Consider the following 27,204-nt stretch of genomic DNA (forward strand, 5'->3'; position numbering starts at 1 on the left):
TAGCGAATCACACAATTTGCTTGATGAGTCTTTCTTGATTTCAGCCGGAACGTCTTCATGGGGTTGTTGTGAAGTGAGAATTAGGAGATAGGCATCCTTGAGATCTTTGGAAGAACAGCAGAACAGAAACGTGCCTAAAAGATTACCAAAATCCTAATGCAACACATAATATAACAGAATAGGGGGAAACATGGACTTTCAGATATCGTTGGATTGTCAAATCCAAGGGACTATAGGTTGCCCAGTGAAGGGCAAGGGATGATGGAAATAGCAATCCAACTCCTCTGTTACTCTGACTACAAAATAGGGAGCGATCCTCGCAAAAGTCCTTATTGACACTGTAGTGAGAAAGAAATGAATGGGAATGGATTAGGCTCAGCCTGCTGTGTTGCCTCGGCTAATAGTCCATGATCATAAAATGAACAAACAAGACTATTAATTGCAGTGCATTAGGGATGCCGTTCCCTGGCAAAATTAACATGCCATCAATGCAGCCCCGCATATCGCATCCTCCCCTACCGTCTCCGAGAGTCTGCTGTATTTCATCCGGCGGTGCATTAATCAGGCTAACGTGCCATAATTGTGATTATAGTTCTGAATCAATTAATGCCTTGCCTTAAAAGTACAGCATGGTGAGGGTAGCAATTACGGTAATAGATCGCAGAAGCAAAGAAAGCAATCCTTCCATTGATGGTTAAGGATTGGCAGCATCAACATGGGGAGAGCAATAGGGGATGCGTAAAAATCATGTTGCTGAGCGTCTCTGTGCATGTCAAAAGCCCCACAGACAGATACTTGGGATGTCTAGTTCCTTGAGTCTGATACACAGTTGGAAAGGTGTGGATTTCGAGGGGAAAAAATCCAATTGGATTTGTTGCTAACCTATGTCAACAATGACTGAGAGTGCATCTGTTAATGTGGGATTTGTGTATAGATAGTGTTTAAATGAAATTTGTGTCTTGCCTGTATTGCATACTGATTGCATCATCCAGAGTGTAACATAGTCTGGAAAGAGTTAATTACCAAGAAGCTGTGATGTCCTTGATGTGTGGCTGGAACTGGGGAGTGTCCAGACACAAGTGTGTGTGCATTGCTGATTGCATCAGTTCTGTTCTGTTCTGTTCTGAGTTGAGTTGAGTGCTGTCTGCTGAGAGTCAAGTCCTGTGTACATTGTCTTCAAGTCTGTCTTGATTATTACTGCTTTCAGTAAAACTTGTATATAGTTTTACCATCGTCTCTGATGTCTCTTCGTGCTGCATTCCTCTGACTCCATCCAACTACTGCTGCGCTATGTAAATTACTCTGACGCATCTACGCTGTTGAATGGATACATTTCAACCCCACTTGAACTTCCACAGCACCATACTATGGGTTCCTGAGAGTTTGGAGAGGCAACAATACTCTTAGCACAGAAAGCTGGAGACTTTGTGAAACTACAACTCCCAGGATTCCATAGCATTGAGCCGTGGCAGTTCAAGAGGTGCCAAAGTGCATTAATTCTGTCCTGTAATTGCAGCAAAAGCGGTGCTGCCAAAAGCATGTCCAGAAGTCCTTGTCACAGAATCTAGTTCTGCTGACCCACAACTACAAGTTTTTGGTTTCTCTCCCATTGGCTTCCATGTCAGAGTTGTGGCAAATCCACTTTAGGATCTAGTTAGAACTTGAAATGGGTTTTCCAAGCTGATCAACCTGGTCCTGCCAAAAGGTTTTTAATCTTGGGTCATTCCTTAAAGTTAATACTGGGAAAGATGCATCACTGCATGATGATAAAGTTGGAAGAGCCCAACTGGTTGAAGAATCACAACCTCAAGGAACTGCCATGCAATGTCTGTTTTAAAAACTCCCGTGAAGAAGAATCCCGTTTTCTCTGCCCCATTGTCCAGATGTTGGTGGACTTTAACTCCAAGATACCATTAACTACCAGCACAGGTCATGGATACGAATACTGGGACTCCCAGTTTCAGAACATCTGGAGGCCTGAACAGACATATCCTTGATATAAAAAAAACAGAGGTGCGTGATCTGAGGGCTTTGTTTTTCCACGTCCCATCCCTTTGCTCATTGTCCTTACATTTCTCCCTGCTGTCTTCTTTTATAGTCGATTGTTTTGTTCCTGGCTCTGTACTATGACAAATGGATGCCAGTTGGTATCAGTCTGATGAGATAAGTAAAGTCTCCACAGCCAAAACACAAACAAAGCCCCTTCTATTCCTTTTTTTTTTTTTTTGGCAAAATGAGTTACTATAACAAGGAGACTAAAATGCCTCATTCTGTTGCCTAGGGTCATAAATTCTTCTCCTTCCAGCCTGCCGTTCTTGACATCTCAATCCTTTCTACTTCTATGAACACTAAGATTGAAAGAAAACATCTCAATCCTTTCTACTTCTATGAACACTAAGATTGAAAGAAAACATGGCCAAGGGTTTATGCATTTTTAATGCCATGACGCACAACTGAGAGTGGCTGGGAAAAAAGTAAACACCATGCATAGCATAGCATTGCCCAGTTTGAGATGCTGCATAAGTCCTTTGCAAGACACCTTGGTCAACGTTGACCGGGGAAAAGAAAGGAAAATGCTCTCCATGTCATCCTGGAGGGCAACTAATTTAGAATCATAGAATAGTAGAGTTGGAAGAGACCTCATGGGCCATCCAGTCCAACCCCATTCTGCCAAGATCGCATTCAAAGCACCCCCGACAGATTGCCATCCAGCCTCTGCTTAAAAGCCTCCAAAGAAGGAGCCTCCACCACGGCCCAAGGGAGAGAGTTTCACCTGTGAACAGCTCTCACAGTGAGGAAGTTCTTCCTGATGAAGTTAGGAACATAGGCATACATCCATAAGCATGAAAACAGGAACTTGCCTTGGAAAAGTTCCTGTTTTCATGCTTATGGATGTATGCCTATGTTCCGGACTTCATGGATTTCATGTACCTTGCTACCTTGAACTTTTATTTATTTATTGATTTATTTACAGTATTTATATTTCGGCCTTCTTTCTCACCCTGAAGGGGACTCAGGGCGGATCACATTGTACACATATAAGGCAAACATTCAATGCCATATAACATAGAACAGAAACAGAGACAGACGCAGAGGCAATTTAAACCTTCTTCAGCTTCCAGCTTCCTGAGGGAATGCTTGATTCCAGCCACGGGGGAGCAGCTGCTCCATCATCCACTACGATGACAACTTCCTCATTCCAACGGCGGCTGGATGATTTTTATGGTGTTGTAAATTAGCCTCCCCACATATAAGTGGTACCTAAATTTTCTACTTGATAGATGCAACTATCTTTCGGGTTGCTTAGGTCAACAACAAGCAGGGGCTATTTTTTATTTTAATTGTCGGGTGCTCACCCCAACATGGGCTGGCCTTGAACTCATGACCTTTTGATCTTTGGAGTATTGCTATTTCATAGCACCTTTTCTACTGCTTTTTGGGAAATGCCCCTTTTCCCTTTTGTATATGCTCTTTGTAAATAAACTGCTGTAGATAGCTCATACTGGACTCTGTGTGTTGCTGGGTGAAAAGGTGTTCCTTCCCGGGCTAGATTGCAATATGTAGATGCCCCCAAGAACAACTAAATGTTGCACAACACTTTTGCAAGCCACCTTGAGCAATGTTGACTACTCACAAAAAACTAAAATGTGGAAATGCCCCCAACATCATCCATCATATTATTATTTTGTGTGTTTCTTCTTGGGTTTTCCAACTGGTGATGACTTTGAAGTTGGCATCAGGGTCTCTTCTCTTTGGAAAAAGCCATTCCTTGGACTCACAATGGCCAGAGAAGGCAGAAGCAGGGCAGAATTGCACTCAGGCAAAGTTTGGGTTCCCAAATGGGTCCTCAGCTCTACAAAAAGGAGGTGTGGTGTCTCAGGCACCTTTGACCCCTGACCCTGTGGTCATTGCTGACCAAAACGAAGAAGACTTGGTTTTTTTTCCAAGTCAGCAAGATTCAACTCCTTTCCAGATGCCTCCTGTTGACATTTCTGAGCCAGCGCCAATTAAGGATGCCCTTGAGACAGTGCTGGCTCTCCCAGATTCTCCAGACGGGTTAGTGTTTGATCGAAGAGCCTTCTTGAAAACAGACAGATCGCAGAGACAAAGTTTATGAAGCGCCAGATTAGCAGAACGTGGTGACTATGGCTAAGCTTAGTTCTCTTGGGAAGAATTAGGGAGGGAGGCACCTGGCGCGGTGACTATGACAAGCTCAGTTCTCTGGGGAAGAATTAGGGAGTCTGGCACCTGGTTTGGAAGAGCTTATGAACTTCCATAAAAGTTTTGCGCTGGGAACATTCCTGCGCATTGTCAACTTTACTTCTTACTGAGAAGCATCATCGTCTCTAGCTCCTGAGATCCAAGTGGCCTGACGGTGCGTTTACTTCCGAGTAGACCGGGTGCTGGTCTACCTTCTTGCCAAGTTTGGACTGCGTTTCAGATCCAGCATTTCCAGTTTATGCCTTGTCTTGAAATCCTGCTTTTGGACTTTTGCTCCAGAGAACTTGTTTGTGATACCTTGCTCATTTTCCCCACTCAATACTCAAGCCGAGTTTGAGTGTGTTTCGGTTTATGGACTTTGGACCTTAATATTATATATAAGACTTTCACTTATTGGACTAATTTTGACCTTTCTTGAAAGGCCAATTGCATGCTCAACTTTTCTGCCTATTTTTGTTTGGAACTTTATTTGCTTTAATAAAGATATTATATTGTTATTGGCCTCTGTGTTGGTTTTCAGTGCTCTCGCTGCCTAGGGGTGTAACAGGAGGTCTACGTCCCATGCTTTCCCCTCTCCTTAGTCTCCATCAGCCAAAATACTGTCTTTAAGCTGTCTTTTCCTCACAATGGCCTTGTTCCCCATCCCCTGCTTTCACCGTATAATTAATTTTATTCATCCGAGCTGAAGAGCAGCATTCCAAGAAGAACTAAAGGCAGGTACATGAAAAGAAAGCGAAAATGGCAGGGGGAAATTGAGGGGGAAAAAAATAAACCCAAAAGCCTGGGAGATAAAAAGGTGTGTGTGGCAGGGAAGACTGAGCGTAAGATGAGATTTCCAAAGGCGCTATCATCGGTGTGTGATCAGATGTGAAGAGAGAAAGAGAGAGGAGAAGAGAGGCTGACAGGTGGGCAGAATAGAGGAGGCCGGAAGGATGTTTCGAAAGGAGAAGACGGAAAGGAAAAGCGGCAAGTGGTGTACAGGGAGGAGGAGCATGCACATCTCTCCGTAGGGGTTTCCATGCTGCGTGAATTTTCAAGGCCTTGCTTTTGAGCGTAAGATGTTCCTGCCTAAAAGTGCAATGTGCCAAAAGAAGAAGGCTGAGCGAACGATGCTTCTTCCACCAATCGACCCAGGAACTTCCACGACTCCAAACTTCCACGACCCCAGGAAGCCACTTGGATATCTTTCATTTATAGAGATGCCATAAGCTGAAGTTTACTTGAAGGAACTTCGCAACAACCAGAGACAGACTGATGGTCTATGAGGACGAGAGGAACGTACGAGATAGGGATCTTTGTTTGGAGAGCTAGGCACGTGGAAAGAGTTTAGGAAACTCACACTGTATTGTTACTATTAGTATTTTCTACATTTCTTCTCTAGATGCTCTTTCTGAAGAATTGATGAAAACAAGGGACCTGATCCAGGGAGAGATCTTGGGGTTTTTGAGAGGGCCGGGCTGTGGCGCAGGCTGGTGAGCAGCTGCTGCAATAAATCACTCTGACCATGAGGTCATGAGTTCGAGGCCATCCAGTGGCGGGGTGAGCACCCATCAATTAAAAATAAAAAAATTGCCCCTGCTCGTTGCTGACCTAGCAACCCAAAAGATAGTTGCGTCTATCAAGTAGGAAATAAGGTACCACTCAAATAGTAACTCAACATGAAGGTCAATGATGAGAAGGAGGGGGAGACTAGACCTCCAGAAAGAACATTTGGATGCATCTACACTGCAAAACGAATGCATTTTGACACCTCTTTTAACTGCCATGGTTCAATGTTATGGAATCTTGGGATTTGTAGTTTGGTGAGGGACCAGCCCTCTTTGGCACAGAAAGTTCAAGACCTTCTTCTAACATTCCATAGCATTGACCCATGGCAGTTGAAGTGGTATCAAAACGTATTGATTGATTAATTAATTACATTGCGGTGGCACAATAGATTAAACCCTTGTGCTGGCTGAATTGTTGGCCTGAAGGTTGGAGGTTCGACTTCGCAAGACAGGGTGAACTCCAATCTGTCAGCCTTAGCTTCCCATGTGGGGACATGAGAGAAGTCTCCCAGCAGGATGGTAACACAGTGGGGCATTTCCTGGGCAATGTCTCTGTAGACGGCCGATTCTCTCCCACCAGAAGCGACTTGTCTCAATTTGTACAGTGTGGATGCACCTCAAGAATGAGAGCATGTGAAATGGTTACACTCGTGGAATTCTGTTTATTGCCACCATGAACTTAAGGTCACGAAGAGTCGAAAACGACTGAACGAGTGAGACGACGACGACAAACTTAATATGGCCCAAAAAAAAAGGTACAAGAAACTCGTCTTTGGAGAAAAGGTTAGACACGGGTGGCAGCATAGAAAAAACTGAAGCCAAGTCAAAATGCTCACCTTATTTGGTGACCTCAAGGACCTCGAAAGAGTCTCTCCTTTTTTTTCCTGGCCAAACAGAGAACCTTTGTCACCCAAACTCATTTCTTCGCAAAACTTCTCCCTTTTCCCGCCCGTCCCCCTTGACTCCTCCGTTCCACCTTGGGCAAGGTCTTCTGCCGAGTCTCATCCTTGATGGATTGCTCTTCATAATGCGTTTCCTCAGCAATTTTCTCTTCACTTCTAACATATCCTACGCTCACTATATATGATCAAATTTTATGATATTACAAATCAATGGGAACTTTTACAGGGCTTTTCTTTCACTCTCCGGTGCATTATCTCCTCGGTGACTGGATAACAAGGCTCTTGACAAGACCAGAGATGTTTCTTGGAGGACTTCATGTCCCGAGTCCATTAATCTCTCCTCTCTGTAAAATAAATAATCTTTATAAGATTTTGGATATAATGATAATGGCATAGTGTGCTTGTGTTGTTCTCCTTGTTACTAATTTGGGGAACAGTACATTTTAAACCCCCTCCCAAATGGCTTTGTGGTCAACAAGAAAACCTTCTAAAATTGCACAAAAATGGATGTTATAATTATAGGTCATGATAAGCAATGTAGAGATAGCTTTGCTTATAAGAAGCCAACTTCTCAAATTTTAGCTTTTGGAAGAGATGACCTTGGGGCCCATCTGCACTGCAGAATGATAGCACTAAGAATCCAGTTTAACTACAGTAGAACCCACATACTCACTGGACCAGTACTTATGGTTTCACCTACCCAATTCCAACAAAGGATTTCCCCTCCAGGAATGTTCAGGCTCCTCCAGGGCAATTTGATGGCAGGTTAAAGGAGAAGTAGATCAATAGGTACTGCTCTGGCGGGAAGGTAATTGTTATAGCTCAGCCGTCAGGATTTGGCCCTCCACAGGAGTTAGAGTGAGGCTCAGAGTCTGATTTAGATTTTGAGTCTCTCCAGGATTTGGATCAGAGCCCAATGGCTTTGCAGGTGCCTGAAGTTGTGGTTACAGAGGAACAGCTAATTGGAGAACATTCCGATGTTAACTCAAGGCTAAATTCACCAGATTTGTTGTAGAGGAGGATGAGTCTTTTGATCGGAGACTATCTCACAGGATAGGAGTCAAAGGGAAGTGCTGAGAAGAAGTAAACGTTTGACTCTCAAACGCTTCAGTTAATAAACTTTCCTATGGGAAGCTGTGATTGTCCTGGATCTCATGAACAGTAGCCCTGAGGTTTCCTTAAAGGGACCTTGCACCTTGTTTTCTTTGCGGTGTCAACGTTGCCTTTCTTGGGAGAAGCATCTCCATTCCTGTCTTTTGCTCCTTGCCTTGTTTCTGTGCTGTTTCCAGGATATCCAGTTGCAGTTCGTGCCTTGTGACCCTCAAGTATACTTCTCCTTGTTACTCCTGTTTTCCCTGCTCTCCAAGGGATACCTTCCATGTGGATTGGCATTTTTGCTGCGTCTTGTCCCTGATTCCTGCAACTACTGGCTGTTTGCTGACTTGGACTCTTTGCTGGAAATCTTTGTGTTCTGTTTGTGGATTACAACTTTGAAAGACTTTGAAGAACCATCTTTTGAACTATTATGAACATTATATTATGGACTACTGACTCTTATTACTCTTACTGCTATTTACTTGCATACATACATATATATAACCTTCAATAAACTGTGTTGCTTGAATACCTGGCTTCCCTGTGGTTCTCAGAGTGCTCTCGTACTTTTGGGGTGCAACAGTAATGGTGCTCCATGCAGTCATGCCAGTGGCCACATTACCTTGGAGGTGTCTACGGACAACGCCGGCTCTTTGGCTTAGAAATGGAGATGAGCACCAACCCCCAGAGATGGACATGACTCGGCTTAATGTCAGGGGAAAACCTTTACCTTTACTTTAATATTAGTAGTAGTTGCAGTGTGTTTTGGGGCAAGAATTCGGGGCAGGGCTGTGGCGCAGGCTGGTTAGCAGCCAGCTGCAATAAATCACTCTGACCAAGAGGTCATGTGTTCGAGGCCAGCCCGTGTTGGGGTGAGCACCCGACAATTAAAATAAAAATATAACCCCTGCTCGTTGCTGACCTAAGCAACCTGAAAGATAGTTACATCTATCAAGTAGGAAATTTAGGTACCACTTATATGTGGGGAGGCTAATTTACAACACCATAAAAATCATCCAGCCACTGTTGGAATGAGGAAGTTGCCATCGCAGTGGATGATGAAGCAGCTGCTCCCCCTGTGGCCAGAATCAAGCATACCTGCAGGAAGCTGGAAGCTGGAGAAGGTTTAAATTGCCTCTGCGTCTGTCTCTGTCTCTGTTCTATGTTAAGGCATTGAATGTTTGTCTTGTATGTGTACAATTTGATCCGCCCTGAGTCCCCTTCGGGATGAGAAGGGCGGAATATAAATACTGTAAATAATAAATAAAGAATTACATTATGCTCAATCCCCCACGTGCATGAAAATGTGCAACTCCAAATCCAGCCCCAATGCCGTCTTTCCACCCATTTCCACTCCCAAATGGCAAGTTGAAGTCTTGTGACTCACATTCATGGGTTACCCAACACCCTTGCTCCCACTTTGTCCAGCCAGATGTATCAAGGATGTCCAAACCCAGGACATGCATGCAATTTCTTACTTTTTTAAAGCATTTCTCAACTCCTAGATGTTAGTACTCAGCGGGTTGGCAGCTCTAAATTTGGTCCCAGGGATTCTGTCTTTGCTAATCCCTTCCCTACTCCATCTCTTTCTCTTGGAAGGCTGGTGGCCACCATTGCCATCTTGTGGCCAAACCTTCCTTGAAACAGGGACTCCGAAATAGTACACTTGCCTCAAGGACATAGTAAAGTCTAGGACTGTTCCCCTGCCTCTTGTGGACCAGGAATGGTTTCCCGCATTGACTTTGGATGCATTTATACTGCAAAACCATTGCCGTTTGACACTGCTTTGACTGGCATGGCTCAATGCTAGGGAATTCTGGGTACGGTAGTTTCATGAGCATTATTTGGCAGAGAAGGATAAAGACCTTGTAAAACTACAGCTCCCAGGATTCCATAGCATTGAGCCACGTCAGTCATAGGTCCCATCTCCATGGTCATATAATCCAGATTATTTGCACTGAACTGGGTTATATGACAGACTCACACAATCCAGTTCAATGCAGTTCAATCTGCATTATATGAGTTTACACTAACCACTATAATGCACTTCAAACTGGATTATATGGCAATGTACATGGGGTAAAGTAGTGTCAAACTGCATTAATTGCACAGTGTAGATATGCCTTTCCCATCCTTTAAAGAGGATTATATCCTGTTCCAGCCAAATCCGGCAGGGGCCGGGCTGTGGCGCAGGTTGGTTAACAGCCAGCTGCAATAACCCACTCTGACCAAGAGGTCATGAGTTTGAGGCCAGCCCGTGTCGGGGTGAGCACCCGACAATTAAAATTAAAATATAGCCCCTGCTCGTTGCTGACCTAAGCAACCCGAAAGATTGTTGCATCTATCAAGTAGGAAATCTAGGTACCACTTATATGTGGGGAGGCTAATTTACAACACCATAAAAATCATAAAGCCGCCATTGGAATGAGGAAGTTGCATCGCAGTGGATGATGAAGCAGTTGCTCCCCCTGTGGCTGGAATCAAGCATTCCCTCAGGAAGCTGGAGAAGGTTTAAATTGCCTCTGCGTCTGTCTCTGTCTCTGTTCTATGTTTATATGGCATTGAATGTTTGCTTTATATGTGTACAATGTGATCCGCCCTGAGTTCCCTTCGGGGTGAGAAAGAAGGGCGGAATATAAATACTGTAAATAAATACTGTAAATAAAATCCAAAGGCATCGGACGCCATGAACTCAAACGCGCCACAAGATGTGATGCCAATATCTCTCGTTGCGCCAGGTGAGGTAGTCAGGCCCGGCCTCGCTTCATCTCCGCACATACATTTTTAATGCGCCCAACGTTTGCTGGGTTAAGGAGGCGGTTAATTAGCAGGGAAGCAACAGCGTTGGTGGATCCGCAGGATGAAAGACGCGATGGCGTGTTTGTTGCAGGAAAGGCTGCCGGGCTTTTCTTCCACGCAGCTTGGAACGGCTGTCATTGCATTGAGCCTTTCCACAGATTCGGAGGAGCGGGGGACAGAAAAAGTAGTTCAATATGCAGTAATGTTATGTTGTAATTACTATATTTAGGAATTTAGCACCAATCATGATATATTGAAAACATTGACTACAAAAATGCGTTGGATGATCCAGAACATTGGATAAGCGAGTGTTGTATAAGTGAGACTCTACTGTATCTTGCAAAAGTCATTCATACCGCCGTCGTTATATATGTAAATAAAATATCATCATTTCTATTCAAGTCCAATATACTTTCTGATAAACCTAAAAGATAATATTCCGGCCATGACATTGAGATTGTAAGACTCGAGCACTACTGCATAGGTTAGGATGATTTGGAGATCTCGCATTCACAGTGTTGCCATAAGGTGAAGTCAACTCAACTGCAAAAAAATTAAATAAATGTGGGAGCAAGCACATCTCTTGGTGCTGTTTCGTCTTACCTTTCTGACAGCCATCCAAGGCCTCTCTCGGTGTGACGAAGGTGTGCTTTCAAAGCCTCGAGAGTGATGGAGAGTTTCCTCCGGTTGCCATGGAAACCGCGAGAGGCAATTCGGGATGCAGCGCTTTCCTGCCTTTGGGGTTACGGTGGCGGCAAGATGACTTGAAGGAGAAGCCATGGCGGATGAAGAGACTGGAGCAGGAGAGGAAGAGCTTCCTTCAAGTTGGACGAAGCAAAGGGAGATCCTTTTCATTCATTCTTTTGAACCTATCACCAGAGGATTGTTTGGAAGTCAAACACGTGCTTCAAAACCAAGGGAAGGGAGTGGGGTCCTTTGGCACACTTCTAGTGCTACAATTCCACTTTATGATATGATCCTATTGGATATGAAATACTTGAGGATTGAGCATCGTATTTTCTGGCGTACAAGACAACCCCCGTCTTTTCCAGTTATAAAGTTTGGGATATTGTTGGCAGCAAGAGCACTCGAAAACCAGTCAGGAGCCAATATAACACACTATATCGTTATTAAAGCAATTATAAATCCAAAGGAAGTTAGGTATAGAGTCTGAGTAAGTAATAGTTTCTTTAAAGAAAGTCAATGGTGGTTCCAAATGGGTAAAGGGAAAGGTCCGATATTATAATCCACAATGAGAACTCGATAGCTCTCCAAAGAAATCAAAGTGTCCATGAGTTGAAACAGAGAAACAAGGTTGGCAGAAGCAGAGTTCAATCCATAGGAAATACTTCGTAGCAATCAAGGCAGCAAGGTTGTCAAGGCTGACAACCTTGAACAAAGAAAAGCAACTAAAGTAAAGTCAAGGTCTACTCGAGAGTCACGGCACAGCATGGCCTGACTGGAACTGGAAAACTTGGCTTGGAAACAAACAAGAGCTGGAGACGGAGAAAACCTCTCTCCAAGAAAGCAACGTTGACACCGCAAGAAAATCTACTGAGCGAAACACTTTTAACAGATTCCGGACTGTTCAGAATTTAGGGAGTACAAACTCCCAAAACTTTCTCATGGGAACACTAACCATTATCCCATCTATTTGCCAGTCTCTGGCTCCGGCAGACCCCTTGTTTTGCACTTCTCTCTCTAGTCACAAAATCTCTACGATTAAAAACCCCGTTCCAGACGTCTCAGCAACGTCTGGCTCTATCTGCGAGGGAGGAATAGAAGAATCTTCCCCAATTAGTAAGTCTCCAGAGCCAATATCTTTGGGCACCTGCAGCTGCAAAGGCCCCTCCGTGGGGGGTGAAATGTCAGTATAATCCTCAGCATTATCTGTGTCAAAGTGCAAGTCCTGAAACACTGCAGGCCTTGGTGCCCTGGCTGGCTGGGCACCATTTACTACGTAAATGGAAAATATTTTTTTAAAATTCATTTTTATGGGAAAAGAAAGAAGAAATAAAAAAGAAAAAATAACCATATATATTAGTAGAGTCTCGTTTATCCAAGACTCGCTTATCCAAGGTTCTGGATTATCCAAAGCATTTTTGTAGTCAATGTTATTGATATATCGTGATATTTTGGTGCTAAATTCGTAAAGACAGTAATTACTACATAACATTACTGCGTATTGAACTACTTTTTCTGTCAAATTTGTTGCATAACATGATGTTTTGGTGCTTAATTTGTAAAATCATAACCTAATTTGATGTTTAATAGGCTTTTCCTTAATCCCTCCTGATTATCCAAGATATTCACTTATCCAAGGTTCTGCTGGCCCGTTTATTTATTTATTTACTTACAGTATTTATATTCCGCCCTTCTTTTTCACCCCAAATAATAATAATAACAATAAAACTTTAATTATACCCCACCACCATCTCCCCAACGGGGACTCGGGGCGGCTTACATGGGGCCATGCCCAAAACAATACAATATAACAAAATATAAAACAACACATCATAACATAGTTAAACAATACAATAGATAATAATATACATAATACAGCACAAAATCAAAAAAGCAATAAAAACCAGGGCGGACCACATGAACACTGAGTTAAAACTCGGGGTGAGAAAGAAATAAGGATAAAAACCATGGGGAACAGGGTCATAAGAAAGTGGAGTCCCAAAGGGGATTCAGGGCGGATTACAATGAACACATATATGGCAAACATTCAATGCCAACAGACAAACAACATATAAAGACAGACACAGAGGCATTTAACACTTTTTTCCAGCTTCATGATTCCGGCCACAGGGGGAGCTGTTGCTTCACTGTCCACTAGTGGCTGTTCTTCCTCATTCCTTTCCGCGTGTTTTGCTGACAGTTTTATGATGTTGTAAATTAGTTAAATTAGCCTCCCGCATAAAGCGTACCTAAATTTCACTAACTGACAGAGTTGAGGTCCAAAACACCTGGAGGGCCCAAGTTTGCCCATGCCTGGTCTACACTGACCATATAATCCAGTTCAAATTGCATTATATGGGAATGTCAATGTCTTTCGGGGCTGCATAGGTCAACAGCAAGCCGGGCTATTTAATGGTCGGGTGCTTAACCCGACCCGAGCTTCGAACTCATGACCTCTCAGTCAGTAGTGATTTATTGCAGCTGGTTACTAGCCAGCTGCGCCACAGCCTGGCCCTGCTTGGAGAAGTGAGACTCTACTGTATATATATATATGTGTGTGTGTGTGTGTGTGTGTATAGAGGTTTTAATTACAATTCGGCAAGCAGGTAGTTAGTCATTGCAGGCCTTAATATTTGTGAATGGTGCCTTCAAAATTAGCTCTCATTCATTCATCTTTCCTTCCATACAGTTCATTCAAACCATATATTCATATTTTTGTGACCTAACTAAGGCATCGGCCAACTTCGTCCAGCCAGGTGTTTTGGACTTCAACTCCCACAATTCCTAACAGCCGAAGTTTGCCCATGCCCGGTGTAGATGTATCCTCTGTCAGAATGCTTTCCCCACAGATTTGTTTTTCACACTGACAGATTTGGGGTAGGAAAACAATACGTGAAATAATACCCAGTTCCCTCCCCTACAAGACATACTAATTCGAATCCACCACCTATGGGTGTTTGTATACTGCAAAACATGCTCCGCGCCTCTCCTCTTTGATTTGCATCCCTTTCATCACCCGCCATGCCTTTCAAACATGATCCGACATTAACGAAGTCGGGGAAATAAATAAGTGAAATATGTGTGTGTGCCGAATACATTGGAAAGATCGATTTCGCGAAAAATCCACACAAACTGTATGTGATCCATACGGTTTTGTAAGACTTAAAGGCACATAAGATGGGAAGATCCCTTTGGGATATATCTTTCCCGACATCCTTGCAAATGGGAGAGAAATATTTCTACTCATCCATCTCAACACACAAGTGGACTCACCGATACTACCATATAATGCAATTTGAACTGGATTATATGGTCAGTGTAGACCAGGCATGGGCAAACTTGGGCCCTCCAGGTGTTTTGGACTTCAACTCCCACAATTCCTAACAGCCGGTAGGCTGTTAGGAATTGTGGGAGTTGAAGTCCAAAACACCTGGAGGGCCCAAGTTTGCCCATGCCTGGTGTGGACTCATATAATGGATATTGAACTGGATTATATGAATCTACAATGTCAGATAATCCAATTCTTTCACCCATTGGAGCTAGACACACATGTCATCAGAGGGATGCAAAACATATTTGAAAATTGTTCACATTTCAGGATTGTACGCAAAATATTTTTTCACGCGAAAAGCAGTCTTTCCTGCAGAAAATAATATTTCTCTGCAGAAAACACAATTTCCTTTGCAAAATAATCTACATGCAAATGTTATGCAAAATAGGCTTCCAAACTTTGAAAATGAAGTTTTCAACCACTTTCTCAGGCCCGGTCTACACTGCCATATAACACAGTGTGAAATTTCATTTTATGATCGGCGTGGTCTTGTATAATGCCATTCGATGTGGTTAAACTGCATGATATGAATTGCACTAATCATTTATGTGGCAGTGTAGGCAAAGGTAAAGGTTTTCCCCTGACGTTAAGTCCACTCGTGTCCGACTCATCTCCATTTCTAAGCCGAAGAGCCGGCGTTGTCCATAGACGTCTCCAAAATCAGGGGCTGGACTGTGGCACAGGCTGGTTAGTAGCCAGCTGCAATAAATCACTCTGACCAAGAGGTCATGAGTTCGAGGCCAGCCTGTGTTGGGATGAGCACCTGACAATTAAAAATAAAATATAGCCCCTGCTCATTGCTGACCTAAGCAACCCGAAAGACAATTGCATCTAGCAAGTAGGAAATTTAGGTACCACTTATATGTGGGGAGGCTAATTTATGACACCATAAAAATCATCTCGCCGCAGTTGGAATGAGGAAGTTGCCATCTCAGTGGATGATGATGCAGCTGCTCCCCCTGTGGCCGGAATCAAGCATACCCTCAAGAAGCTGAAAGCTGGAAGCTGGAGAAGGTTTAAATTGCCTCTGTGTCTGTCTCTGTCTCTGTTCTATGTTATATGACATTGAATGTTTGCCTTATATGCGTACAATAATATATGCTGTGTATATATTATTATTGGTTTTTGTTATTGCTCTTTGATGTTTTATTTTATTTTATCATTGTTTTGTATCTGATTTTGCTGTAAGCCGCGCCGAGTCCCCTTCGGGGGAGATGGAGGCGGGATATAAATAAATGTATTATTATTATTATTATTATTATTATTATTATTATTATTATTATTATTACAATGTGACCTGTCCTGAGTCCCCTTCGGGGTGAGGAGGGCGGAATATAAATACTGTAAATAAATAAATAATAATAAATGACCGCATGGAGTGCTGTTACCTTCCCACTGGAGTGGGATCTACTCCTATTGATCTACTCATATTTGCATGTTTTTGAACAGTTGGTTGTCAGAAGCTGGGGCTAACAGCGGGAGCTCACCCAGCTCCCAGGATTCAAGCCTCCGACCTTTCGGTCAGCAAGTTCAGCAGCTCAGCGGTTTAATCCGCTGCACCACCGGGGGCTCCTTTCCTCCATAGCAAGACCCAATAGGGACAAAAAGGACACTCTACCCAGTGAACATTTCTCTGTTTTTCTCCCGCTTTCCATAAAGTGTTGTTATTTCTCCTTCTTCGTTTATTGTGTTCAGGAAATGGAGTGGCCTGAACCTGCCCCACGGAATGCAAGAAGGGCCAACGGTTCCGTTCCTCGGAGAAGAAGTGTGATTCTATTCCTAATATGGATAAATTGGAAGCAATTACGCGCTCTCCTTCTCCCCTCCTTTCGCCGAGAGATAGATGTAGGAGATTGCTAATCAGTCTTGAAGGGCTCACCTCCTCGCTTCGGCCGGACAGGTGATGATGGGATGAAATTGCCACTCGTGCCCTGGGCTTAGAAACAAAATTGACAAAGGGAGAGGGAAATTTCATGTCTGCTTTGGACTTGTGGCTTGGATGGTAGCGCTAAAGAAGAGAGAGGAGTATTAGATTTGGATACGAGCCGCAAATTGGTTGGATTCTCTTGATATGAAGTCTAGCCGTGTCTGACTCTGGGGCTCGGTGCTCATCTCCATTTCTAAGCCAAAGAGCCGGCGTTGTCTGTAGACACCTCCAAGATCATGTGGCCATTGGCATGACTGCATGAAGCCCCATACCTTCCCACTGGAGCAGTACCTATTGATCTACTCAAATTGGCATGTTTTCGAACTGCTAGGTTGGAAGAAGCTGGGGCTAACGTTGGGAGTTCACCCCGTTCCCCGGATTTGAACCTCCGACCTTTCAGTCGGCAAGTTCAGCATCTCAGCGGTTTAACCCACTGCGCTACTATAAGACTGAAAGGAGAGGTGGATAATAAAAAAATAAAATATTATAAAATTATTATTATTATTTTTTATTAATATGACACAGCAAACAAGACAGACACGCTGGATTTCATATCACAAAATCACAAGTCGAACACTTCTCAAGTGTCAAGGACTGTGTGATGTATTTTCGGATGATGCGCGCAAATCCCAGTCGGGTGGCCTTTTGCAGTTGGCAGATCGTAATTTTGTCTATGTCTATTGTTTCCAAATGCCAGCTGAGATCTTTTGGAATGGCACCCAGTGTGCCCATCACCACCGGGACCACCTGCACTGGTTTCTGCCAGAGTCTGAAGTTCAGTCTTGAGGTCCTGAGAGCGGCTGAGTTTTTCCTGTTGTTTTTCATCAATTCGACTGTCACCTGCGATGGCGACATCAATGATCCAAACCTTGTTCTTTTCCACAACTGTGATGTCTGGTGTGTTGTGTTCCAGAACTTTGTCAGTCTGGATTCGGAAGTCCCACAGTATCTTTGCGTGCTCATTTCCCAATACTTTTGCAGGTTTGTGATCCCACCAGTTCTTTGCTGCTGGGAGGTGGTACTTGAGGCATAAGTTCCAATGAATCATTTGGGCCACATAGTTGTGCCTCTGTTTGTAGTCTGTCTGTGCAATTTTCTTACAGCAGCTGAGGATATGATCAATGGCTTCATCAGCTTCCTTGCACAGTCTGCATTTTGGGTCATCAGCTGATTTTTCGATCTTGGCCTTAATTGTATTTGTTCTTTGATCTTTGATTTGATCTTTTGGCACAGCACCCAATGTGCCCATCACCACCGGGACCACCTGCACTGGTTTCTGCCAGAGTCTTTGCAGTTCAGTCTTGAGGTCCTGATAGCGGCTGAGTATTATTATTATTATTATTATTATTATTATTATTATTATTATTACTATTATTATCTCCTTCCTTCCTTCCTTCCTTCCTTCCTTCCTTCCTTCCTTCCTTCCTTCCTTCTCTCCTTCCTTCCTTCCTTCCTTTTGTTATCATATCTCCTCCTTGCCTTGGAAGGATATAGAAGCCCTTTTGCTCAAAGCCGGGCTTGACATATTGATTTAAAATGAATTATCCAAAGGCCTGGTGTGATGACATGTCTCTTGTGGGGCTCCTGGCTTCCTCCTCCTCCCTTGCAATAAATAAATTTTGAGCTGAGCCAAGGAAATATCCCGATATCCCCGACCTCCCAAATCACAAAACTCTGCAGGGGAGGCTATAACAGGACGGGTTCCTTGATGGCGTCTCCAGTGTGGATCAAGCAGAATCGGAATCAGGATATAAAACAAAGCAGCGATTCCACTGGAGCATCAGTTGCATCCGTACCAGACACACAGAGAGAGACAGTTCCTCAAAGGCGCTTTTAATACTCGGTCTTTGGCGAATCCTCATTCCGAGGAACTCCCGCGGTGCATCCTTTTTCTTAAATACCTTTGTTTCTCGGCTTCACTTGGGGCTCATTTCACACACTCCCTGTCTGCCTGACTATCCATCTCAGTCTGAGGGAGATGTTTGGAGATGAATATGTTGCCAGAGAGAACATCAGGAAGTCCGGGCTTTGAAAGGAAATGCTCCGAACTCCATGCCGTGCCTTGGAAGCATGGATGCGCCACGGAGTGCCACGTTGGGTAGCACAGCCCCAAACCTGGAGGGAAGGACTCACTCGTGGTGGACAGATCCTACTGTTGACTTCACGTCTTACCTCCAGGAAGTTGTTCTTCATGTTTAAATGCAGTCTCTTAACTTCTCCTGAAATGTATCTGATCCTCAGGTAGATGCACCTGGGCAAAAATGGTCTCTAGGAATTTCCTTATTTATAATAAATGACGTTTCTTCTTCTTCTTCTTCTTCTTGTTGTTATTGTATGACACAGCAAACAAGATAGATATGCTGGATTTCGTATCACAAAATCACAAGTCGAACACTTCCCAAGTGTCTAGAACTGTGTGATGTATTTTTGGATGATGCGCGCAGATCCCAGTAGGGATGATGATGATGATGATGATGATGATGATGATGATGATGATTATTATTAGTTGTTGTATTGGGGCTGCAGTGGCGGAGCGGGTTAAACACTGAGCTGTAGAACTTGCTGACCGGAAGGTTAGGGGTTCAAGTCTTTGGGACAAGGTGAGCTCCTTCTGTCAGCCCCAGCTCCTGCCAATCTAGCAGTTCAAAAACATGCAAGTGTGAGTACATCAATAGATACTGCCTCAGTGGGAAAATAACAACAACAACAACAACAACAACAACAACACACCAGACATCACAGTTGTGGAAAAGAAAAAGGTTTGGATCATTGATGTTGCCATCCCAGGGGACAGTCACATTGACGAAAAACAACAGGAAAAACTCAGCCGCTATCAGGACCTCAAGATTGAACTGCAAAGTCTCTGGCAGAAACCAGTGCAGGTGGTCCTGTTGGTGATGGGCACACTGGGTGCCGTGCCAAAAGATCTCAGCTGGCATTTGGAAACAATACACATTGGCAAAATTACGATCTGCCAACTGCAAAAAGCCACCCGACTGGGATCTGCACGCATCATCCGAAAATACATCTCAATACGTTTTAAACTGCAAAGCCCATCTCCTAGAAGAGGAACTTGGCCATGGTTTAAATCTCCCTGATACTTTCTTAGCATGTCTTATTTTTTTTTTTATCACAATGCACCAATAGAATATGATTGGCAAAAGACCAGCTGTCATTTTCACTTATCTTTGGGGCACCTGCTTCAATATAGCCAGCAGGAATAATAATAATAATAATAATAATAATAATAATAATAATAATAAGAAGAAGAAGAAGAAGAAGAAGAAGAAGAAGAAGAAGAGGGTGGCAAAAGGCCACCCTACTGGGACCTGCACGCATCATCCAAAAATACATCACACAGTCCTAGACACTTGGGAAGTGTTCGACTTGTGATTTTGTGATACGAAATCCAGCATGTCTATCTTGTTTGCTGTGTCATAATAAAATAATAATAATAATAATAATAATAATAATAATAATAATAATAGTAATAATAATAATAATAATTTTATTTTTGTACCCCGCCTCCATCTCCATCTCCCCAAAGGGACTTGGAGCGGCTTACATGGAGACGAGCCCATTCAACATACTTAAAATATAAAATATGAACATACTAAGTACACACATGGTACATAGAACTGCATAAACAGTTACATAAAAACAGAAAAATAAGAACTTTATAACAAAATAAACCAACCCATGAAGTAAAAACTGTCAATTCTTAGGTATAGGTGCACAAGCTAGAGGAAATCAATTAGAAGCTTCAAAGCCTGGCTGCTTCCTGCCTGGGGAAATCCTTTGTTGGGAGGTGTTAGCTGGCCCTGATTGTTAGCTGGCCCTTATTTATTCAGGTGTCAGTCCATCTTTCCTTTACCTTTACTACTTGGATGTATTATGTAATAACTGGGACCCCGATTCCTCATCCTGTTATTTTCTTTCGTGATTTTTTGCCTCTATTGTCGCTGGCACACACACAAGCATTTTTCAGCAGCGGGAGCTAAACACAGTCTCTTCGGTAAGCCCTAGTTAATCCTGCTGTTTAACATTATGCGTCTAATAGAAAGCCATCCTTATAAACAGATTAAGCAGTATACTGAATACATTTCAATACCGGGACGCGAAGCACATGGTTAATCCAGTCCTGCGGAAACACAACGTTCTGTGTGTATCTAACAGGGGATGGGAGTGTGTATCTGCAAAAGAAAAAAGCCACCCAACTTTAAGAGAAAATAGAAGGAGAGCCAAACAGGGACCTCTTTCATCAATGTCACGCGGTCGCTCCAGATTGTTAGTATCACAACTCACGATCGCGCCAACTAGTAAATTGCAATCTATTATTCATGATTAAGGTTTTGGGGCAGAAAAGGAAAAGCGTGTTGGGAAAGGAGAAGAGATCTGCCTTGACAAAGATTGCCTTTCTTTTATTCCTCTCTCACTCCAAGCTTCGGAAACAGGCCAAGCTGATAGCTAGTCTAACAACCAAATTTGGGAGAAGATTGCATGCTAGATAATGGGGAGAAATGGAGGGATTTGGGGGAGAAAATGGGATAAGAAAACAAATCAAGATGGGTTTGGAAGATAGAGAAGTACCCAACTCTTGGGGAAAGCAAGGAAAAGTTGAGATAGAAGATGTATTTTCAGCTGAACTTGAAAATATACCATGTTATTTGGATACTGGGAAATGTAGGGTGCATGTAGACCAGGCATGGGCCAATTTGGGCCCTCCTTCCAGGTGTTTTGGACTCCAACTCCCACCATTCCTGACAGCCTCAGGCCCATTCCTTTTGGACTTCGACTCCCACCATTAGGGAAGTGCAAATTTTTCCTTAGTTGTCGGAAGTCGGATTGAATTCGTTAAATTTGTACTTACGAGGTGATATCTGACACGTACCCCTCAGAAGCCTCTCAAAATCAGGGGGTGCTCAGGAGGTGTAGGTATAGATCAGGCCCTTCAGGTGTTATGGACTTCAACTCCCACCATTCCTAACAGCCTCAGGCCCTTTCCTTTTGGACTTCGATTCCCACCATTAGGGAAGTGGAAAATTTTCGTTACTTGTCGGAAGTCGGATTGAATTCGTTAAATTTGTACTTACGAGGTGATATCCGACACGTACCCCTCAGAAGCCTCTCAGAGTCAGGGGGTGCTCAGGGGGTGTAGGTATAGATCAGGCCCTTCAGGTGTTTTGGACTCCAACTCCCACCATTCCTGACAGCCTCAGGCCCTTTCCTTTTGGACTTTGACTCCCACCATTAGGGATGTGCAAATTTTTCATTAATTGTCAGAAGTCGGATTGAATTCATTAAATTTGTACTTACGAGGTGATATCTGACACGTACCCCTCAGAAGCCTCTCAAAATCAGGGGGTGCTCAGGAGGTGTAGGTATAGATCAGGCCCTTCAGGTGTTATGGACTTCAACTCCCACCATTCCTAACAGCCTCAGGCCCTTTCCTTTTGGACTTCGATTTCCACCATTAGGGAAGTGCAAAATTTTCGTTACTTGTCGGAAGTCGGATTGAATTCGTTAAATTTGTACTTACGAGGTGATATCCGACACGTACCCCTCAGAAGCCTCTCAAAATCAGGGGGTGCTCAGAGAATGTAGGTATAGATCAGGCCCTTCAGGTGTTTTGGACTTCAACTCCCACCATTCCTAACAGCCTCAGGCCCCTTCCTTTTCTCCCTCAGCCGCTTAAGCTGAGGGGAAAAGGAAGTCCAGGTGTGTGAGGTATGATCTCATGGCTTCTTGGTCGGGCTATTATATTCGTACTTTGGACTCCAACTCCCACCATTACTAACAGCCTCAGCTCCCTTCCTTTTCCCCCTCGTCCGCTTAAGCCAGTGTCCCTTACTACTGATGACATATCAGCAGGTGGCTACATATATAAAGAGGACGAACTAATCCACCTTCCTCTCTCCTGTGTGACTCAGTGTGAGTATCTGCCTGCATTGTATGTGATTATCTGATCACTTAAGCAGCTGAGGGAGAAAAGGAAAGGGCCTGAGGCTGTTAGGAATGGTGGGAGTTGAAGTCCAAAACACCTGGAGGGCCCAGGTCCAATGCTATAGCATCCTGGGAGGTGTAGTTTTACAAGGCCTTTCGTCTTCTCTGCCTAAGAAAGCTGGTACCTCATCAAACTACAACTTCCATGATCCCATAGCTTTAAGCCGTGGCAGTTGAAGTGGCATCAAACTATATTACTTTGACAGTCTAGACCAGGTTTGGGCAAACTTCGATCTTCCAAGTGTTTCGGACTTCAACTCCCACCTGTAATGTAATCAAAACGGTTGGTTTTCCCGGTTTTGATGGTACGTTTCGATTCTGGAATGGAGCAGAAGACTTTGGTCTATTACGGAAACTTTTACAGTGTCGAATCCTGGGATTTGTAGTTTAGGGAAGAGCTAGAAGATAAATGTTGGTACATCACACAAAGCTAGCCTTCTCAGACATCCATAGGATGGTGTGTTGTCCATTGATGTGAGACCAAAGAGACCTTTGCATGTGAATCTTGTTCCGTCAATTCAGGTGTCTGTAGAATTTGAAGAGGCACGAATGGAGGGCAAAAGAGAGAAACATGCCAAGAGGAAGTTGTGTCAAGCTAACCCTGACCGGGACCACCTTCCACCTGGAAACCAATGTCCTCACTATGGAAGAACATGTGGATCAAGAATAGGGCTCCACCATCACCTACGTATCCACTGTCAAGGCACTACTCTTGGAAGGCCATCATACTTGGACAACAAGGGATCACCTAAGTAAGTAAGTCAGATGTCTCTCTTCAAACTGGAGCAAAGACACCAACCCGGCTTGAAGGGAACTCATTTCCCCTTTCCTCGGCTTCTCAAATCAAAGGTTTTGTGATGTTCACTGCCTGCGAGCATCTCCGAAATTCTCGATGATTGCTGTGAGCTATGATCAAACCATGCAGCCGATATTATCTTCCCTCTTCCAGCCAATTCTCTCAATTGCATCTTACAAATGTTTTATGTCTATATTATGGCGCTGTAGAGTTCTGACTGCAGATGGATTGTAATGCGGTTTTTACATTTCATCTCGCCACAAATGGGATGCAGCTGGCAAAGGTCTGGCGAGAGGAGTGATCTGGGGGATCATCCAGAAATGGAAACCAGTGCTTGCTCTTTGAAACGTGCCATGCGTTCTGCCACTTCAGCCCTGCTAGATTCGCCTGTAAACACCAGACCCAGCTGTCAGGAACAAAATCTGCTATATATATATATATATATATATATATATATATATATAATCAGTTCTTTGGAGTGCTGACATCCTCTCTGGCCATTGATAATAAAGCCTCTGGTTTTGCCTTCAGCCCATCTGTGTCTTATCTGGACCTATGCAAGTTTGGCATTCTGGACCCCGAACCCGCTGTTTTAGCAGAACTGAAATTACATAACACAGGGATTCGAACCTTGGTCTCCAGAGTCCAACATTCAAGCCACCACAACAAAGTCCTTCCATGTAGGCAAATCAGCAATGCATTATAATAGACTAGACAATAGAGATGTGCACGAAAAATTTTCCTTTGTTTCCTTCATGCTATCATTTTGTTTCGATCGTTCATCTACACAAAATGAATGATGGCATTTTCATAGGAAACAAGAGTCATCATGCTTGCTTTCGTTTTCCTTTCATTTCATCCCCTTAACAATAAGCAGGTGCTGACAGAGGGCTGCTTTCCCATTACATCTGATGTGGACCAATGGGCATTAATATTAATATTCATAACAATAGTTATTCTGGGAACCTAAGCTGAGTCTGGGAGAGGAGTGCCTCCCCATTACATCTGATGTGGATCAATGGGTGTTAATAATAATATTAATATTCATAACAATAGTTATCCTGGGACCCTAAGCTGAGTCTGAGAGAGGAGTGCTTCCCCATGACATCTGATGTGGATTAATGGGTGTTAATAATAATATTAATATTAATAACAATAACAATAGTTATTCCGGGACCCTAAGCTGAGTCTGAGAGAGGAGTGCTTCCTGATTACATCTGATGTGTGCCAATGGGTGTTAATAACAATATTAATATTAATAACAATAACAATAGTTATTCTGGGACCCAAAGCTGAGTCTGAGAGAGGAGTGCTTCCCCATGACATCTGATGTGTGCCAATGGGTGTTAATAATAATATTAATATTCATAACAATAGTTATTCTGGGACCCTAATCTGAGACTGAGAGAGGAGTGCTTCCCTGTGACAGCTGATGTGGATTAATGGGTGTTAATAATAATATCAATAACAATAGTTATTCTGGGACCCTAAGATAAGTCTGGAAGAGGAGTGCCTCCCTATTACAACTGATTTGGACCAATGGGTGTTAATATTAATATTCATAACAATACTTATTCTGGGACCCTAAGCTGAGTCTGGGAGAGCAGTGCTTCTCTGTGACAGCTGATGTGCACCAATGGATGTTAATAATAATAATATTATTAATAAAAATAGTACTCTGGGGAAGACCCATAATATTTCAAAAGTTGGTGGGCTAAAAGGGGTCGAAATGCCCTCAGTGTGAGGCGATTTTCACCCCTCTAGCCCAAAAATGGAGTGGGGAGGGGAGCCTCGGAAGCCTTCCCATTGCAGGCAATGGTCTGAAAATTTTCGTTTTTTTCGTAAGCCAGGCGAAAATTCTGTTCGTATAGGCATCCCATTTTCGTTAGTGGGAAAAAATACAGAAATGAGACGAAACGAATGAAACTACACAAAACAAACAGCAATTCCATACAAAAGCACAACACTATTAGACAAGCAGTGTCACGATCCTCTCCAACATCAGTTTGAAGTATTAGTTAGAGCAAGAAGCTAAAATGGGAAAAAACTCGGGTCCGAACTTGAACTTCCACATGAATGCAATGGAAACATCTTGCTGCAGAAGGGCTGTAGTAATTCAGACTGGAGACAATTGATTCCCAACTTGTTGTTTCACCTTCTTACATTTGCGAAGGCAAAGCCTGCAATTACAAATTTTCATGCCACCCCCTCCGGTCTCCCCTCGCATGAAATCCCAATCATTGTAGCTTCGCGACGCATCAAAGCGGCATTTTAAACTTAGTTAAATCTTTTGAAATTAGGATGTTTGTTACAAGCCTGCCTCTGTTCTGTCTGTGTTGGAATACATTGCGTTGACCCCCTTGGCTCTCCATGGGACTGGGAGATGTTGCCAAGCGTTGCTAGGGAAACTAAGTCTCTCTCCTTCTCTGTGTGTACGTATTTGTATTTGAAGCGAGGGAGACTCCACCGGGGCTCAGCTGCACCGAGGAGGAGATGCCATTTGGAAGGAATAGGTTCCCCTGCAAGCTGTTAAAGACACAGAGAATTGGTGCAATGGATTTCGATAGTCATCTTTATGTAGCAATAAAGGTAACAAAGGGCTTGGCATCTCCCTTCCTCAAACTGGGAAGGAAGCTTTAGCGGCAAACTTTATCTAGGTCTCCGTAATGGGTTTAATGAAAAGGGCAAAATAAATGGAAATTATTTCCATGTCATACGTTGCAAGCGGAGTAGAATATCATTAAATATTGAGACAATATGAATGCTAACAAAGGCACGCTGGCAGGATCCAAAGCTTGATGGAATCGGCCATTGGGACTGTGTCAAACCAGTTCAGCATTGTGGTCCCACTATTTATTTATCATTGATCTTATCATTATACAATAGCAAAAACCCATCTTTCCTTCCAACCTGGGACTCAAGTGAGCTACAGTGGAATTAAAACATGTGAAAGGTCAACCGGGCTGTGGCGCAGCTGGCTAGTAACCAGCTGCTATAAATCACTACTGACCGAGAGGTCATGAGTTTGAAGCCCGGGTTGGGTTAAGCCTCCGACCATTAATAGCCCCGGCTTGCTGTTGACCTATGCAGCCCCGAAAGACAGTTGCACCTGTCAATTAGGGAAATTTAGGGACGCTTTATGCAGGAGGCTAATTTACAACACCATAAAAAACTGCCAGCAAAACACGAGGAAAGGAATGAGGAAGTACAGCTACTACTGGACGGTGAAGCAACAGCTCCCCCTGTGGCCGGAATCGTGAAGCTGGAAAAATGTTAAAAATGCCTCTGAGTCTGTCTAATGTATGTTGTTTGTCTGTTGGCATTGAATGTTTGCCATATGTGTGTTCATTGTAATCCGCCCTGAGTCCCCTTCGGGGTGAGGGGGGCGGAATATAAATGCTGTAAATAAAATAAATAAATAATATTAAAACTAACTGAAACTATCAGTAAAATTACAAGCAATTTGAATTGAATGACACTGGCCAACACACATATTGATGCCTTGAATGTTAGACCTGTTTCTAGATATATCTGATTTGCTGAATCCCCATCAGCCCTAGTTTTTGAGATACAGAATATTTGCCATCTAACAACAACAACAACAACTGTTTTTATCGTTGCTGATGTTTTATTGTTGTTTGATCTGTTTTATTGCTTTGCTTTTATATTGTTGTGTCCGGGCTTGACCCCATGTAAGCTGCCCTGAGTCCCTTCGGCGAGATGTTATGCATAAACACTTGTGTCTGGATACTCCCTAGTTCTAGCCATTATGGTACATTCTGGATGATGCAATGAGTTGCAATACAAGCATGGCACAAATTGCATTTAAACACTATCAATACACAAATCCCACATTAACAGCTGAGCCCCACCCTCTTGAGCAGGAGCCACGCCCACCC

The 27,204-nt window shown here is 43.3% G+C and overlaps 1 long non-coding RNA gene across 1 annotated transcript; it reads right to left on the reverse strand.

The window, feature by feature from the left end:
• Nucleotides 1-6,410: 6,410 nt before the first annotated feature.
• On the reverse strand, nucleotides 6,411-12,252 carry LOC134293528 (uncharacterized). The gene is made up of 2 exons (XR_010000468.1): nucleotides 11,168-12,252; nucleotides 6,411-7,014 (listed from the first exon to the last, which is right to left on the reverse strand). It is a non-coding gene; the product is annotated as an uncharacterized LOC134293528 (long non-coding RNA).
• Between the last annotated feature and the right edge of the window lie 14,952 nt (nucleotides 12,253-27,204).

This window comes from Anolis carolinensis, unplaced genomic scaffold, assembly GCF_035594765.1.
Source record: "Anolis carolinensis isolate JA03-04 unplaced genomic scaffold, rAnoCar3.1.pri scaffold_8, whole genome shotgun sequence".
In the NCBI taxonomy this organism is placed as follows: Eukaryota; Metazoa; Chordata; class Lepidosauria; order Squamata; family Dactyloidae; genus Anolis; species Anolis carolinensis.